Source organism: Pristiophorus japonicus, chromosome 10 (genome assembly GCF_044704955.1).
Source record: "Pristiophorus japonicus isolate sPriJap1 chromosome 10, sPriJap1.hap1, whole genome shotgun sequence".
In the NCBI taxonomy this organism is placed as follows: Eukaryota; Metazoa; Chordata; class Chondrichthyes; family Pristiophoridae; genus Pristiophorus; species Pristiophorus japonicus.
Genome location: NC_091986.1, coordinates 206,602,949 through 206,618,117, shown reverse-complemented (window position 1 = coordinate 206,618,117; position 15,169 = coordinate 206,602,949).

The following is a 15,169-nucleotide window of genomic DNA, read 5'->3' as shown; positions in this document are numbered from 1 at the left end:
GAAAATGAAGAATAATAAAAGAAATCGACCGGAATTTCTGCTAAGTGGGATTATCTCCGTGATGTTTAGTGGTGTAGATGGTCTTTGGTGCCAGAACAGCCAGGTTTTCATTTGCTCCAGTGCCTTGTGTGTAGGACATAGAAACATAGAAACATAGAAATTAGGTGCAGGAGTAGGCCATTCGGCCCTTCAAGCCTGCAATAAGATCATGGCTGATCATTCAACCTCTGTACCCCAAGGAAGGACAGTGTATTTTTGGAGTTGATTGGTATTTCAAACATGTCACTAACCTTTTTCTTTAAAATTGTCACCAGCACAAATGATTTTATTTTGCCATCGATTTGGTGGTACGATAACAAAGCTCCTCCATGTTCATGAGAGGCAGCACAGCCGACCCCAATCCTGCACATACAAACACACTTCATACATACACATGGACACACGGACATAACATACATACACATGTCACAGAGACACACACACACAGACATACACGCACAGAAACACACATACACAGACACACACACACAGACATTGGATGGACACACAGACACACACCTAGACACACATTGCGCACACACACACATACACACATATATAGATAGACCACCCATATACAAATAAAAATACACATACACCACACACACAGTCACGGACATTGCATGGGCACACATTACACACACATACACACACATCATATATGCACAGACCACACACATATGAATAAAAATACACACATATACCACACACCACACACCACACACAGACACACTCACACACACCACACACACATTTTCCAGCAGGAATCCCTGGTTGGCGGTCAGAAGTGGGAAAGCTGGACAACTCCTCATTGCTCCCCCAGCACGGTGAGGGAAATTGTCGTCCATTATCTGCCAGCTGCCAAACACGCACAGGAGAATGAACCTGGGATCCTTCTGGTCCCTCGGGATCATTCCCGCACAAAGCAGTGGATTTATCGTGAGACTTAAGCAGATCCCTAAAGTAATCTGAAGGAAACAGTTGACGACCAGAATGTCGCCCTCATGTTTTAAAGGATATTTCCATCGTATCCCAGCTGGTTAAAATGGATTCATTGATGTAGCTCGGCACCACTCATTCAAATATTTCAATGGTAAATCATGATGCAAAGGAACTTAAAATATAAATGTTGCACTCAAATTTAAGGAGGCGTTATTGGTCCTAAGCTAGCACTGGAGCTAAGAGCACATATAAAGCTGAGCCCTCTGATGTATAGTTATGTTTATAATGTTAATTCAATATACTGTACATCTTGTAATAAAGAATATTTTACCACAAAATGCTCGAGTGATATTATGCACATCTTTTCAACTGACACACATCTAGATTTTAAGTTTTAGTGTTTACAACAATAATATATGTCGCTCCTTTCACCAAAGGTATATCGCTTCTTTCACCAAAGGTCAGGTTTTAAGGAACTGGCAAGAGATAGCACGGCAAAGAGGGATCTCGGAAGGGAATTCCAGAGCATGGGGCGGGATGGTTGAAGGCCCTGCCACTGATGTTGGTGAAGAGGGAGGTGGGCAGGGTTGGCCAAGAGCAGAAGGTGGGAGCTGGGCGCTGTGAAGGAGGCGATTGCACAGATGGTGTATAGAAGGCCATGGAGGGATTTACAAATGAAGATTTTGAACTGAACGTATTGCGAGAGGACAGTGAAGATCAGGGAAAACCGAGGAAATAGATGAGAGGGACTTGGCGCGGGATAGTTGGGTTGTAAAAAGGAAGGAAAATCCACAAGTAGGAAGACCTGGCTCAGGGGTACAGACATTTACCAGTCTCGATCTTCCGACTGCCACCTGGCTCTCCCGACCTGCTGTTCAACCTTGCCCTAAACCGCTAACAGTCAGTGGTGGCAACATAAGAATGGAATGCTGCAGCCCCTCCCCCCCAGTCCACCCCAAATACACTCCTCCTGTGCCATTTTCAAGTTAGGTTTACATTACCTAGGATTGCATAGGATACACGGCAAAGAAACAGGCCATTTGGCCCAACCAGTCCATGCCAGTGTTTATGCCCCACTCGAGCCTCCTGCTGTCTTTCCTCATCTAACGCTATTGGCATAATCCTCTATACCCATCGCCCTCATATGCTTGTCTAGCCTCCCCTTAAATGCATCTATACTATTCACTTCAACCATTCCCTGTGATAGCGAGTTCCACATTCTCACCACTCTTTGGGTAAAGAAGTTTCTTCTGAATTTCATATTGGATTTCATAGAATCATATAAATTTCCAGCTTGGGAGGAGGCCATTTCGATCCATCGTGTCCGTGCCATCCAACCAAGAGCTATTCAGCCTAATCCCACCTTCCAGCTCTTGGTCCGTAGCCGTGTAAGTTATGGCACTTCAAGTGCACATCAAGTATTTTTTAAATGTGGTGAGACTTTCTGCCTCTACCACCCTTTCAGGTAGTGAGTTCCAGATGACACCCAAACCCCCTCCCCCCCGACCCTCTATGTGAAGAAATTTCCCCTCCTATCTCCACTAAACCTCCCTCCAATTACTTTAAATCTATGCCCCCTGGTTGTTGACCCCTCTGCCAAGGGAAAGAGGTCATTCCTATCCACTCTATCCAGGCTCCTCATAATTTTATACACCTCAATCACGTCTCCCCTTAGTCTCCTCTGTTCCAAAGAAAACTGACCCTGCATCTCCAATCTTTTCTCATAGTCAAAATTCTCCAGTCCAGGCAACATTCTTGTAAATCTCCTTTGCATCCTTTCCAGTGCAATCACATTTTTCCTGTGATGACCAGAACTGCACACAATACTCCAGCTGCGGCCTAACCTGTGTTTTATACAGTTCAAGCATAAACTCCTTGCTCTTGAATTCCATGCCTCGACTAATAAAGGCAAGTATTCCATATGCCTTCTTAACCAGCTTATTTACCTGGCCTGCTACCTTCAGGGTTCTATGGACCTGCACTCCAAGGTCCCTTGGTTTCTATACACTTTTCAACATCATACCATTTAATGTGTATTCCCTTGCCTTGTTGGACCTCCCCAAATGCATTACCTCACACTTATCTGGATTGAATTCCATTTGCCACTGTTCTGTCTACCTGACCAGTACATTGATATCTTCCTGCAGTCCGCAGCTTTCTTCATTTCAACCATACAGCCTATTTTAATGTCATCTGCAAACTTCTTAATCATACCCCCAACATTTAAGTCCAAGTCATTGATATATACCACAAAAAGCAAGGGACCCAGCACTGAGCCCTGCGGAACCCCACTGGATACAGCCTTCCAGTCACAAAAACACCCATCAACCATTACCCTTTGCTTCCTGCCTCTGAACCAATTTTGGATCAAACTTGCCACTTTGCCCTGATCCCATGGGCTTTTACCTTCTTGGCCAGTCTGCCATGTGGAACCTTATCAAAAGCTTTGCTAAACTCCATATACGCTAAATAATACACACTACCCAAATCGACCCTCCTGGTTACCTTCTCAAAAAATTCAATCAAGTTAGTCAGACATGACCTTCCCTTAACAAATTCGTGCCGACTGTCCTTAATTGATCCATGTGTTTCCAAAGGAAGATTTATCCTGTCCCTCAGGATTTTTTCCAATAATTTTCCCACCACTGAGGTTAGACTGACTGGCCTGTAATTACTCAGTCTATCCCTTTCTCCCTTTTTAAACAAAGGTACAACATTAGCAGTCCTCCAGTCCTCTGGTACCACACCTGTAGCCAGAGAGGATTGGAAAATGATGGTCAGAGCCTCTGCTATTTCCTCTTTTGCTTCTCTTAACAGCCTGGGATACATTTCACCCAGGCCTGGGGATTTATCCACTTTCAAAGCTGCTAATCCCATTAATACTTCCTCTCTCACTATGTTTATCTTGTCTAACTATGTTTATCTTGTCTAATATTTCACACTCCTCCCTCATTGCAAATTCTGCATCGCCCCTCTCACTTGTGAAAACAGATGTAAAGTATTCATTAAGAATCATACTCACATCTTCTGCCTCCACACACAGATTTCCTTTTTGGTCTCTAATAGGCCCCACTCTTTCTCTAGTTATCCTATAGCTCTTAATGTATTTATAAAACATCCTTGAGTTTTCCCTGATTTTACTTGCCAAAATTCTTTCATGCTCTCTCTTTGCTTTCCTGATATCTTTTTTAATTGCACCCCTGCACTTCTTATACCCCTCTGGAGTCTCTGCAGTGTTGAGTTCCCGGTATCTGTCATAAGCTTCCCTTCTATTCTTTATCCTACCCTATATTTCCCTTGACATCCGGGAGGCATACTTTTTTTAAGGGAGCATACTTGCTCTGTACCCTCAGGATCTCCTCCTTGAATGTCTCCCACTGCTCTGACAATGATTTACCATCAAGTAACCGTTTCAGTCCACTTTGGCTAAATCCCATCTCAGCTCAGCAAAATTGGCTTTACCCTAATTGAGAACTTTTTATCCTGGTCCTCCTTTGTCCTTTTTCCATAACTTCCCTAAATCTTACTGAATTATGATTACTAGCACCAAAATGCTCTCCCACTGATACCCCATCCACCTGCCCCTTTTCATATCCCAAAACCAAGTCCAGAACTAACCTATCCCTTGTTGGGCTTGTTACATACTGGCTAAAGAAGTTCTCCTGAATGTATTTTAGGAATTCCACACCCTCTGTACCATTCACACTGCTTGTTTCCCAGTTAATATTCGGGTAGTTGAAATCCCCCAATATTACAGCTCTATAGTTTTTGCACTTCGCAACAATTTGCCCACATATTTGTTCTTCTATCTCCCTCTGACTGCTTGGCGGTCTATAGTATACTCCCAGCATTGTGATCGCCCCTTTTTTTTCTTCAATTCAACCCATATGGTCTCATTTGATAACCCCTCGAACATATCATCCCTTATCACAGTTATAATTGTTTCTTTAATTAATATTGCGATCTCCCCTCCTATTTTACCTCCCTCTCTATCCCGTATGAAAACCCTGTAACCAGGAATGTTGAGCTGCCATACTTGCCCTTCTTTCAGCCATGGCCCAGCAATAACTATAATATCCTACTCCCAAGTGTCTATCTGTGCTCTCAGCTCATCTGCCTTATTCCCTACACTCTATGCATTGAAGTATGTACCATTTAGTGGTGCCAGACTCCCTTGTTGTCTGTTTTCCAGCCCTTGTTTCCTCTGTCTTCCAAATTCACTTTCTACTTTTCTGCTGCCCAATTCCAACTTTGCTTCTCTCCCCACTGAATCTATTCTTCAGTTCCCGTCCCCCTGCCAAGCTAATTTAAAACCTCCCCAACAACACTAGCATTTCTTGGTGACTATCTTATATTGATGGCCTCTAGTTTTGCTCTTCCCCACAAATAGAAACCTTCTCTCTGTATCCACTCTATCCAAACCTTTCAGAATTTTAAAGACCGCTAGTAGGTCACTCCTCAGCCTTCTTTTTTCAAGGGAAAGATCCGCAAGGGGAAGGGTGAAAGTTTTGGCATGTGCGATGGTTTAGCATACGGCACCCACCCTTCCTTAATACAGCAATTCGCCATCTCTTACTGAGCACCCTGTGTGAAAAGAAAGGCCCATAGTGGTGCAGATGGCGAGACAGAGACTAGTCTGGCATAACAGTATAGCCTTGATCCATGCGCACCAACAATTATGGCCCCGAAAGCAGGCCATAAACAATTTCCACCTCCAAGTCTATCCTCAGAGCCAACTGCAGATAGCGAGGGAAGGTCGATATAACAATGTTCACTCTACAGCCAAGACAGTTATTGAACCTATGTCTATACAATTAATGTACCTATGAATGACTCCACGAGGCAATGTGTTGTACTCAAACTGTAGTGCCCTTGGTCCTTTATTCATAACTCCAGAGTGAGGCAGCCACATGGTGGCTCCCCTTTTATACAGCCCCTGCCACCAGGGCAGGAAACCCTGGTCTCCACCAGTTGCACCCTCTTGTGGTGCCAGCATGTATATCCACAGTGTAAACCTTATTGATAGTACATCAGGTAAATACGTCTCCATCTGATGCAACTATACAGTGACTACACAGAGAGTTTATCTATAGTCTGCAGATATAACAGAACCTACCACTGAAAAGTCAAAGGACTACATTGGATGTCTCAACCAGTGTGTACACCCTCACTCACCAATAATTATTCATCGTCTGTTACCATCTGTCTATCTTTTCTACCCCACATAAACTGGAGGTGATGCAAAACTCGGCTGCCCGTGTCCTAACTGGCACCAAGTCCCGTTCACGCATCACCCCTGTGCTCACTGACCTATATTGGCTCTCGGTTAAGCAACGCCTCCATTTCAAAATCCTTATCCTTATTTTCAAATCCCTCCATGGCCTCAACCCCTCCCTATCTCTGTATTCTCCACCAACCCCACAACCCTCCCCCCACCCATCCCAAGATATCTGCGCTCCTCAATTCTGCCCTCCTAAGATCCCTAATTATAATCGCTCAACCATCAGTGGCCGTGCCTTCTGTTGCCTAGGCCCCAAGCTCTGGAACTTCCTGCCTAAACCTCTCAGCCTCTCTACCACTCTTTTCTCCTTCAAGACGCTCCTTAAAACATACCTCTTTGACCGAGCATTTGGTCACCTGCTCTAACTTCTACTTATGCAGCTCGGTGTCAAATGTTTTACCTCATAACACTCCTGTGAAGCGCCTTGGGATGTTTCACTACATTAAAGGCGCTATATAAATGCAAGTTGTTGTTGTTGTTTGCTGGGCTCCTGCTTTGCTCTGAGCAATTACGAATAAATATTGGGAATTGGAAAAATAATTGTGAAGGAAAGATTTTCAGGACTATGGAGGAAAGGGCAGGGGAGTGGGACTAATTGGAAAGCTTTTCATTGAGCCGGCACAGGCACGATGGGCTGAATGGCCCATAATAGTACAATATTAGTGAGAAAAGGTCAGGCTGGAACTGTTGAGTGCTGTAGTCAAACCGTACATTGAGCAATGTGTCCAGTTCTGGTCACTGAGACAGAAGAGAAACATTCAAGCACTGAAAAAAACCCACGTGATTCATTCCTCGCACCGGAGCATTGGGTTATGAGGCACGACTGTGGAGAAATCTGGGCTATTTTCCCTTGAGAGAAGACAATGGAGAGACAACCTCACTGAGATATATGAGACATTAATCAATACTGAAAAGGCAAATCCAGAACAACACTTCAAATTAAACCATGAGCGCAGAATAAAGGGACAAGATTCAAACCAGAAAAGGGCAAATTCAGCATTACTATCAATAATCAATACACTAAATAGATTTCTGGGTAGGGTAGTGCAGGTAAAACTCTTGGAATTATGTAAGAATTTCAAGATTTTTACATGATATGGTTGCATAGTGATTATGTCACTGGGAGAGTAATCCAGAGGCCAGGATTAATGATCCAGGGACATGAGTTCAAATCCCACCACTGCAATTGGTGAATTTAAATTCAGTTAATTAAATAAATCTGGAATAAATGGCTAGTGTCAGTAATGGTGACCATGAAATTACTGGATTGTTGTAAAAACCCATCTGGTTCACTTCTTTTAGGGAAGGAAATCTGCCGTCCTTACCCGGTCTGGCCTATATGCGACTCCAGACCCACAGCAATGTGGTTGACTCTTCAATGCCCTCTGAAATGGCCTAGCAAGCCACTCAGTTGTATCAAAACTGCTACGAAAAGCTATAATCCACACGGACTGCAACGGTTGAAGAGGGCGGCTCACTGCCACCTTCTCAAGGGAAATTAGGGATGGGCAATAAATGCCGGCCTTGTCAGCGACGCCCACATCCATTAATGTATGAACAAAGATAAGCAACTTGGTGCTGTGATTGGGGAAAGGCGAGGAACTGTAGTGTCTTTAGGAATGGTCTTCTGTGCCGTATAGTATGATATGATATCTATAAACATATGAACAGATGTCCTGGCCAATATTTATCCCCCAATCAACTAAGCAAAAACTGATCACATTGATGTTTGTGGGAGCTTGCTGTGCGCAAATTGACTGCCGCATTTCCCACATTGCAATAGTGACTACACTCCAAAAGTACTTCATTGGCTGTAAAAAAAAGACTTACATTTATATAGTACCTTTCACAACCACCAGACGTCTCAAAGCGCTTCACAGCCAATGAATACTTTTGGAATGTAGTCACTGTTTTAATGTAGGAAACGAGGCAGCCAATTTGCGTGCAAGCAAGCAACAATGACCACCGGATGTCTCAAAGTGCCTTGAGATGTCCGGTTTGTCGTGAAAGGTGCTATATAAATGCAAGCTTTTCTTTCTTTTTTAACATCAAGGAAGAATTGAATCAATAGGCTCACCATACCAGCTGCAACTTTCTGTTGAAAATAATGATGGTAATAAAAAAGAATGCATGATCTGCAAATATAGTGAAATATTTTTATTGCGAATATTGCCTGTTTTACAGTCGCTCTCCATCTATGTTCTTTCATTTTTCCCATGTGTTAGAGCTACCGCACATAGTGCTTATGCCAGAAGGCAGAGGTGCCTCTACAGGGAGGGTTATTAAAGGCAGAGCCAGCTGGCTGTTGTCACGCGCACATCACTTGCTTGTCTGTCAGCTTCCAGTCGGACGTAGGACGACTCTCGTCCTCAAAATAAAACTCTACTGCAATTAAAAGTGCAGCGGGAACGTCTAACTAACATTAACCTGTGAATTCTCAGTTGGGGAGTAAGGGAGTGTCAGCCAATATGACGTGCTTAAGTCTCTGGTTGTCGGACTTGAACCCATGACCCTTTGGACTCAGAGGCGTGAATCCACTGAGCCGAGCCTGCCATCAAAGTTTCAGCAGCACAGCCAAGCCCCCAGTACCTCAGTTAGGGGGCCGTATGTGAGACAAGACAATGTCGATCATGAAGGGTAATGTGGTCGCGTCCAGATCTTTTCACCCAGTATCCACAAGTGCCAATACAGATACCTGCACAGCAATCAGCAACATCAGCTCAGGTTGAAGCTTGATCTCCCCCAGAGACTTGACCACACCAATCTAGTCTGACACTCCAGTGCAGTGCTGAGGGAGCGCTGCAGTGTCGGCGGTGCCGTCTTTCGGATGAGACGTTAAACCGAGGTCCCGCCTGCCTTCTCAGATGGATGTAAAAGATGCCAAGACAATGTTTTGAAGAAGAGCAAGGGAATCCTGGCCAATATCTATCGCTCAACCAACATCACTGAAAGAGGTTACCGGGTCATTATCACATTGCCGTTTGTGGGAGCAGCTGTGAGGAAATTCAGCCCTGTCCCCCTGCGAGAAGAAACCGTCTAAGGTCGGCAACTGCTCTAGGCCACAGCACGACTTTGGTTAACAAGCTCCTTGAGTGCCGCAGCGCTTTCAGCCGGGTGTGATTGAAAATACACCTTTAATAAGCATTCCACACTGTTTGATGCTGTGCATGGAATGTGCAATTAAATGGAAAGCGTAACCGTAAACCAATCACAGGTTAATGTGCATCGCACCTCGTTCGAAAACTTGAAGCATTTGGAAGGAAATAAAAAAGTTTTTTTAAGTGTCAGGATTATGCCTACCGTTTATTGGCTCCCCGCCTCCGTTTAAAGGCTTTACACTCGCAGGAAAGTGCTGCCGTTTTAACATTCTTGTGCTGAATTAATGAATTAAGGTGCCCAATTTGTTCTGATTAAACATATCCAGCTGTCTTTGTTGAGTGGAAAATGTCAGTAACCACTGGCACTTGTAAAATATACGATTTTAATGCCCAAAAAAAAAACCAAAAAACCTACAAAAATAAAAAAGAAAAATTCAAAAAATGGCATTGGAAAATGTTTGGAGTGGCCCCCAGATTGGGGAGTACTTGATTTAAATGTTTTATTTTGTCTCTAAAAGAGTTGTCAGGAACCACTCACACTACTCAAACAATGGTTTTTTCCAATTGTAAATTGCACCCGAGATAATATCAATAAGATTTCCTTGAAGCCTTCTTGGCAATGTCCTGCAAGAACAGGAGGAGGCCATTCAGCCCCAGGCACTGAGCTTATGGCTAATCTAAATCGTAACTTCATCTACCCGCCTTGATTCCAAAACCTTAATAACCTTATTTAACACAAATCTATCGGCCTCGGTCTTGAACATTTTGGACAGAAAGTTCCAGATTGCCACTCCCCTTGGTGTGAAAAAGTGCCTCCTGATTTCACACATAATAACATAAGAAATAAGAGCAGGAGTAGGCCATTCGGTCCCTCAAGCCTGCTCCGCCATTTAATACGATCATGGCTGATCGAATCATAGACTCAGGTCCACTTCCCTGCCCATAATCCCTTAATCCCTTATCGGTTAAGAAACTGTCTATCCCTGTCTTAAATTTATTCAATGACCCAGCTTCCAGAGCTCTCTGAGGCAGCGAGTTCTACAGATTTATAACCCTCTGAGAGAAGAAATTTCTCCTCATCTCAATTTTATATGGGTGGCCCCTTATTCTAAGATCATGTCCTCTAGTTCTAGTCTCCCCCATCAGTGGAAAAATCATCTCTGCATCCACCTTGTCAAGTCCCCTCATAATCTTATACGTTTCGATAAGATCACATCTTATTCTTGTGAATTCCAATGAGTAGAGGCCCAACCTACTCAACCTTTTCCTCATAAGTCAAAGTCAATCCCCTCATCTCTGGAATCAACCTAGTGAACCTTCTCTGAATTGCCTCGAAAGCAAGTATATCCTTTCATAAATATGGAAACCAAAACTGCACGCAGTATTCCAGGTGTGGCCTCACCAATACCCTGTACAGCTCTAACAAGACTTCCCTGTTTTTCTACTCCATCCCCCTTGCAATAAAGGCCATGATTCCATTGGCCTTCCTGATCACTTGCTGTACCTGGCTCTAATTTTAAGATTGTGCCCCTTACTCTGAATTCCCCCACCGGGGGAATAGTTTCTCTGGGCTCAAAATTGGCCCACCCGTTTTTTTCGGCGCACTCACCAGAGATGCGTCGACTTTGTGGGCTGAAACCGGCGCCGAAAAGATGTCTCTGGATTCTGGCCACTCTGTGGCCTCTCCCATGGCTTGGCGCGGTGTGCTCTTTCGATTAGGGGGCGGAGCTAGGGTCCTGTGCGAAGAACAATGCCGGCAGCTCAACTCATGCGCACTGGAGATTTTGCGCATGTGCAGTAGCTCCTGCCCCCAGCCGTGCTGCAGCGTGGGACCCGATGCGTCCCGCCCTTATCCCAGGCGAGTGGCCTCACGACACGTGCCGGGCTACTGGGATAGTCAGAGAGAGGGAGAGACTGATCGCTGGAATAGTCAGAGAGAGAGATTCAGAGAGAGTCAGTCAGAGAGGGTCAGTCAGAGAGAGTCAGTCAGAGAGAGTCAGAGAGAGAGTCAGAGAGAGTCAGAGAGAGAGTCAGAGAGAGAGTCAGAGAGAGAGAGTTGGAGAGTCAGTCAGAGAGAGATTCAGAGAGAGTCAGTCAGAGAGAGTCAGTCAGAGAGAGTCAGAGAGAGAGAGTTGGAGAGAGAGAGAGAGACTGATCGCTGGAATAGTCAGAGAGAGAGAGATTCAGAGAGAGTCAGTCAGAGAGAGTCAGAGAGAGAGTCAGAGAGAGAGAGTTGGAGAGTCAGTCAGAGAGAGATTCAGAGAGAGTCAGTCAGAGAGAGTCAGTCAGAGAGAGTCAGAGAGAGAGAGTTGGAGAGAGAGAGAGAGACTGATCGCTGGAATAGTCAGAGAGAGAGAGATTCAGAGAGAGTCAGTCAGAGAGGGTCAGTCAGAGAGAGTCAGAGAGAGAGAGTTGGAGAGTCAGTCAGAGAGAGTCAGTCAGAGAGAGAGAGAGTTAGATAGAGAGTCAGAGAGAGAGTCAGAGAGTCAGTGAAAGAGTTAGAGAGAGAGTTAGATAGAGAGTCAGAGAGAGAGTTAGATAGAGAGTCAGAGAGTTAGAGAGAGAGTCAGTGAGAGAGTCAGAGAATCAGTGAGAGAGAGAGTCAGAGAGAGAGTCAGAGAGAGAGAGTCAGTCAGAGAGAGTCAGAGAGAGAGTCAGAGAGAGAGAGAGAGACTGATCGCTGGAATAGTCAGAGAGAGAGATTCAGAGAGGGTCAGTCAGAGAGAGTCAGTCAGAGAGAGTCAGAGAGAGAGTCAGAGAGTCAGTCAGAGAGTCAGAGTTAGAGAGAGAGTCAGAGAGTCAGTCAGAGAGTTAGAGAGTCAGTCAGAGAGAGTCAGTTAGAGAGAGAGTTAGATAGAGAGTCAGCGAGAGAGTCAGAGAGTCAGTGAGAGAGTTAGAGAGAGAGTTAGAGAGAGTCAGTCAGAGAAAGTCAGAGAGAGAGTCAGAGAGAGAGTCAGTCAGAGAGAGAGAGTCAGTGAGAGAGTTAGAGAGAGAATCAGAGAGTTAGAGAGAGAGAGAGAGAGAGAGAGAGTCAATGAGAGAGTCAGAGAGAGAGTCAGTCAGAGAGTCAGAGAGAGAGTCAGAGAGAGAGTCAGTCAGAGAGTCAGAGAGAGAGTCAGAGAGTGAGTCAGTCAGAGAGTCAGAGAGAGAGAGAGGGAGAGAGAGAGTCAGTCAGAGAGTCAGAGAGAGAGAGAGAGAGAGAGAGAGTCAGTCAGAGAGTCAGAGAGTTAGAGAGAGAGTCAGTGAGAGAGTTAGAGAGAGAGTCAGTGAGAGAGTTAGAGAGAGAGTCAGTGAGAGAGTCAGTCAGAAAGAGAGTCAGTGAAATACCCAGTGGAAGTAGAGGTTCCATGTCTCCTTTGGCAGGTTGGCAGTTTATCTTAGAAGTAATTTTCTGCTTGGATGTCAGCGGTCTGTGCTCTCCCCGTTGTCCCGCCCCTATCCCGGCTGAGTGGCCTCCCGCACTGGCTGGCCCGCTGATTTCCGGGGCCAAGTTTTGATAGGGAGGTAGGACTTAGTTTTATTTTTTATTTCTTCTTGAATGTTTTTATGTTTCTTGAATGTTGTTGTGCTTTGTTTAGGAAGTTGAAAGGTCCTCTCCGCTTCGCTTCCCACCCCTATCTCAGATGTATTACCTGCGCTGATTTCTTAACTCTCTGCAAGGATTTTCTGTGTGGCCACAAGTGGCCACATACACTAGCCTAAGTTAGTTTGGAGCAACTATTAGCTGTCCAAAGTGGCCTAAATGGCCAAAACAGACGTAGGTGGCTGGTAATGCCACCTTTTGAAAAAAAAAAACTAAACTAAAAAAAATTCCCACCAACTCACTTACATTGGCGCAAATTGAATGGGGATTGTTAAGATACTCCAGAAAAATCAAGTTGCTCCAAAAAAAAATGGAGCAACTCCTGGCCAATTTTGAGCCCTCTGTATCTACCCTGTCGAATCTCTTTCATTTTAAACACCTTGATTAGATCACCCTTCAACCTTCTAAATGCACCTTTCATCGTCGCTGGGTCAAAATCCTGGAACTCCCTCTCTAACAGCACTGTGGGAGCACCTTCACCACACGGACTGCAGCGGTTCAAGAAGGAAGCTCACCACCAGGAAGGGGCAATAAATGCTGGTCTTGCCAGTGACGCCCACATTCCCTGTAAAGAATTTAGGGCCCCAAATTGCCCTTTTTTGTGCCCCGTTAGCACCTCCGGGAGGCGCTAATGGGCGCAATGACCTTTTTGCCCTGGGGGGGGCAGTGGTAGCTATGCCAACTAAGAACAGGCATCGTTTCCGCGTCCTGGGCCTTCAGTAGGCTCCAAACATCTTAAGGAGAGAAGCTAATTGATCCCAGAAAGAATTAATTACTTCATAATTACCAACTTTGTTTCCCTGCAGGGAAGAGCATTTGTTTTTGAACTTTAACCTTCAGTCCGTTGAGAGCTGCTTGCTCCCTCCATCGGAGTGGCAGGCAGCTGCTCAGATTACCCGGAACATCAGCGTGTTCTAATTAAACGATGCAGTACAAGGGCGAATAGATCTTCTTAACTAACTTCACCTGGTGGAAAGATTTCCTCAGGTCGTCATGTGTTGGCAACATTGTAAACATAGCAGGGAGATTTTGCCCTGGAATGTGTGGTATGCAGCAAAGCACAGGCACTCCCCACTGGCCTCGGACTAAGCTTCGCACAAGGATCTCGCGATCTCCGTGTCGCGAAGTTCTGTTTTTCTGACGCGTAATTCAAACCAGCGGACTACCGTGGGAATTCCCTTGTGCGAGCTAACTGTGACATCATCGGGAGCGCATTTTCCAGACCTTTGCGTTTCCTTGATTCCCTACTTGTCGCACACGTTTACAATCTCACTAGAAATAGCCGGCCAGTGAAACGTGCATACAATGTTGCTGGCGCGCGAGCCAGATGCAACCTTCCCTCATGATTGTGATAAATAGGCAATTTTAACCCCCAAAAACGAGTGGGTGGGGGGTTGGATGGGAGATCAAAGGGGTGAAATTGCGTAGGGCCCTGTTTGAGGTGAGAACTTTTGCGGCAGCGCAAGGGTTTCGCCCGGGCGCTACGCGAGGGACTGCGACACGGGCTTCAGGTTTAGCGCTCCAGGAAGGAAGTGGAGCGTCGAGAGAGGCGGGAGTCGGCGAGAGGCAGCGGCCTATAAAGGCCCAGCAGTCGGGCAGTCCGGGGAGAGAGGCGGGAGTCGGCGAGAGGCAGCGGCCTATAAAGGCTCAGCAGTCGGGCAGTCCGGGGAGCGTCGAGAGAGGCGGGAGTCGGCCAGAGGCAGCGGCCTATAAAGGCTCAGCAGTCGGGCAGTCCGGGGAGCGAGGCGGGAGTCGGCCAGAGGCAGCGGCCTATAAAGGCTCAGCAGTCGGGCAGTCCGGGGAGTGTCGAGAGAGGCGGGGCTTGTACAGCTCCAGCTGGGAGAGAAAGCAAAAAAGAAGTAGGAAGAAATCAAAAGGTGACATCACAGCCAAGGGGGTAAGTGATTGGCTGGTGATTGGTGAGTAGCTTATCTTTTTCTTTCATTTTTATAATCAGTCAGTAACTTTTAACATTGCTGTTGCCAATTTAAGTGTATCTAAGGGTTAAGTCATGGCAGGAGAGCTCGGTCACGTGATATGCTCCTCCTGTACCATGTGGGAACTCAGGGACACTTCTAGTTTTCTAACTCAAACGCTACCACTTCCCTCGGAGCGCTAAAGCGGGCCAATGTCAAGGGCAGCGCTGCCGGGAACGGAAGCTCCTATCCCTCCCTTAAAGGGAAGGACCATCATTGCAGGCTCTGCACTGAAACGATGTCCCTCATC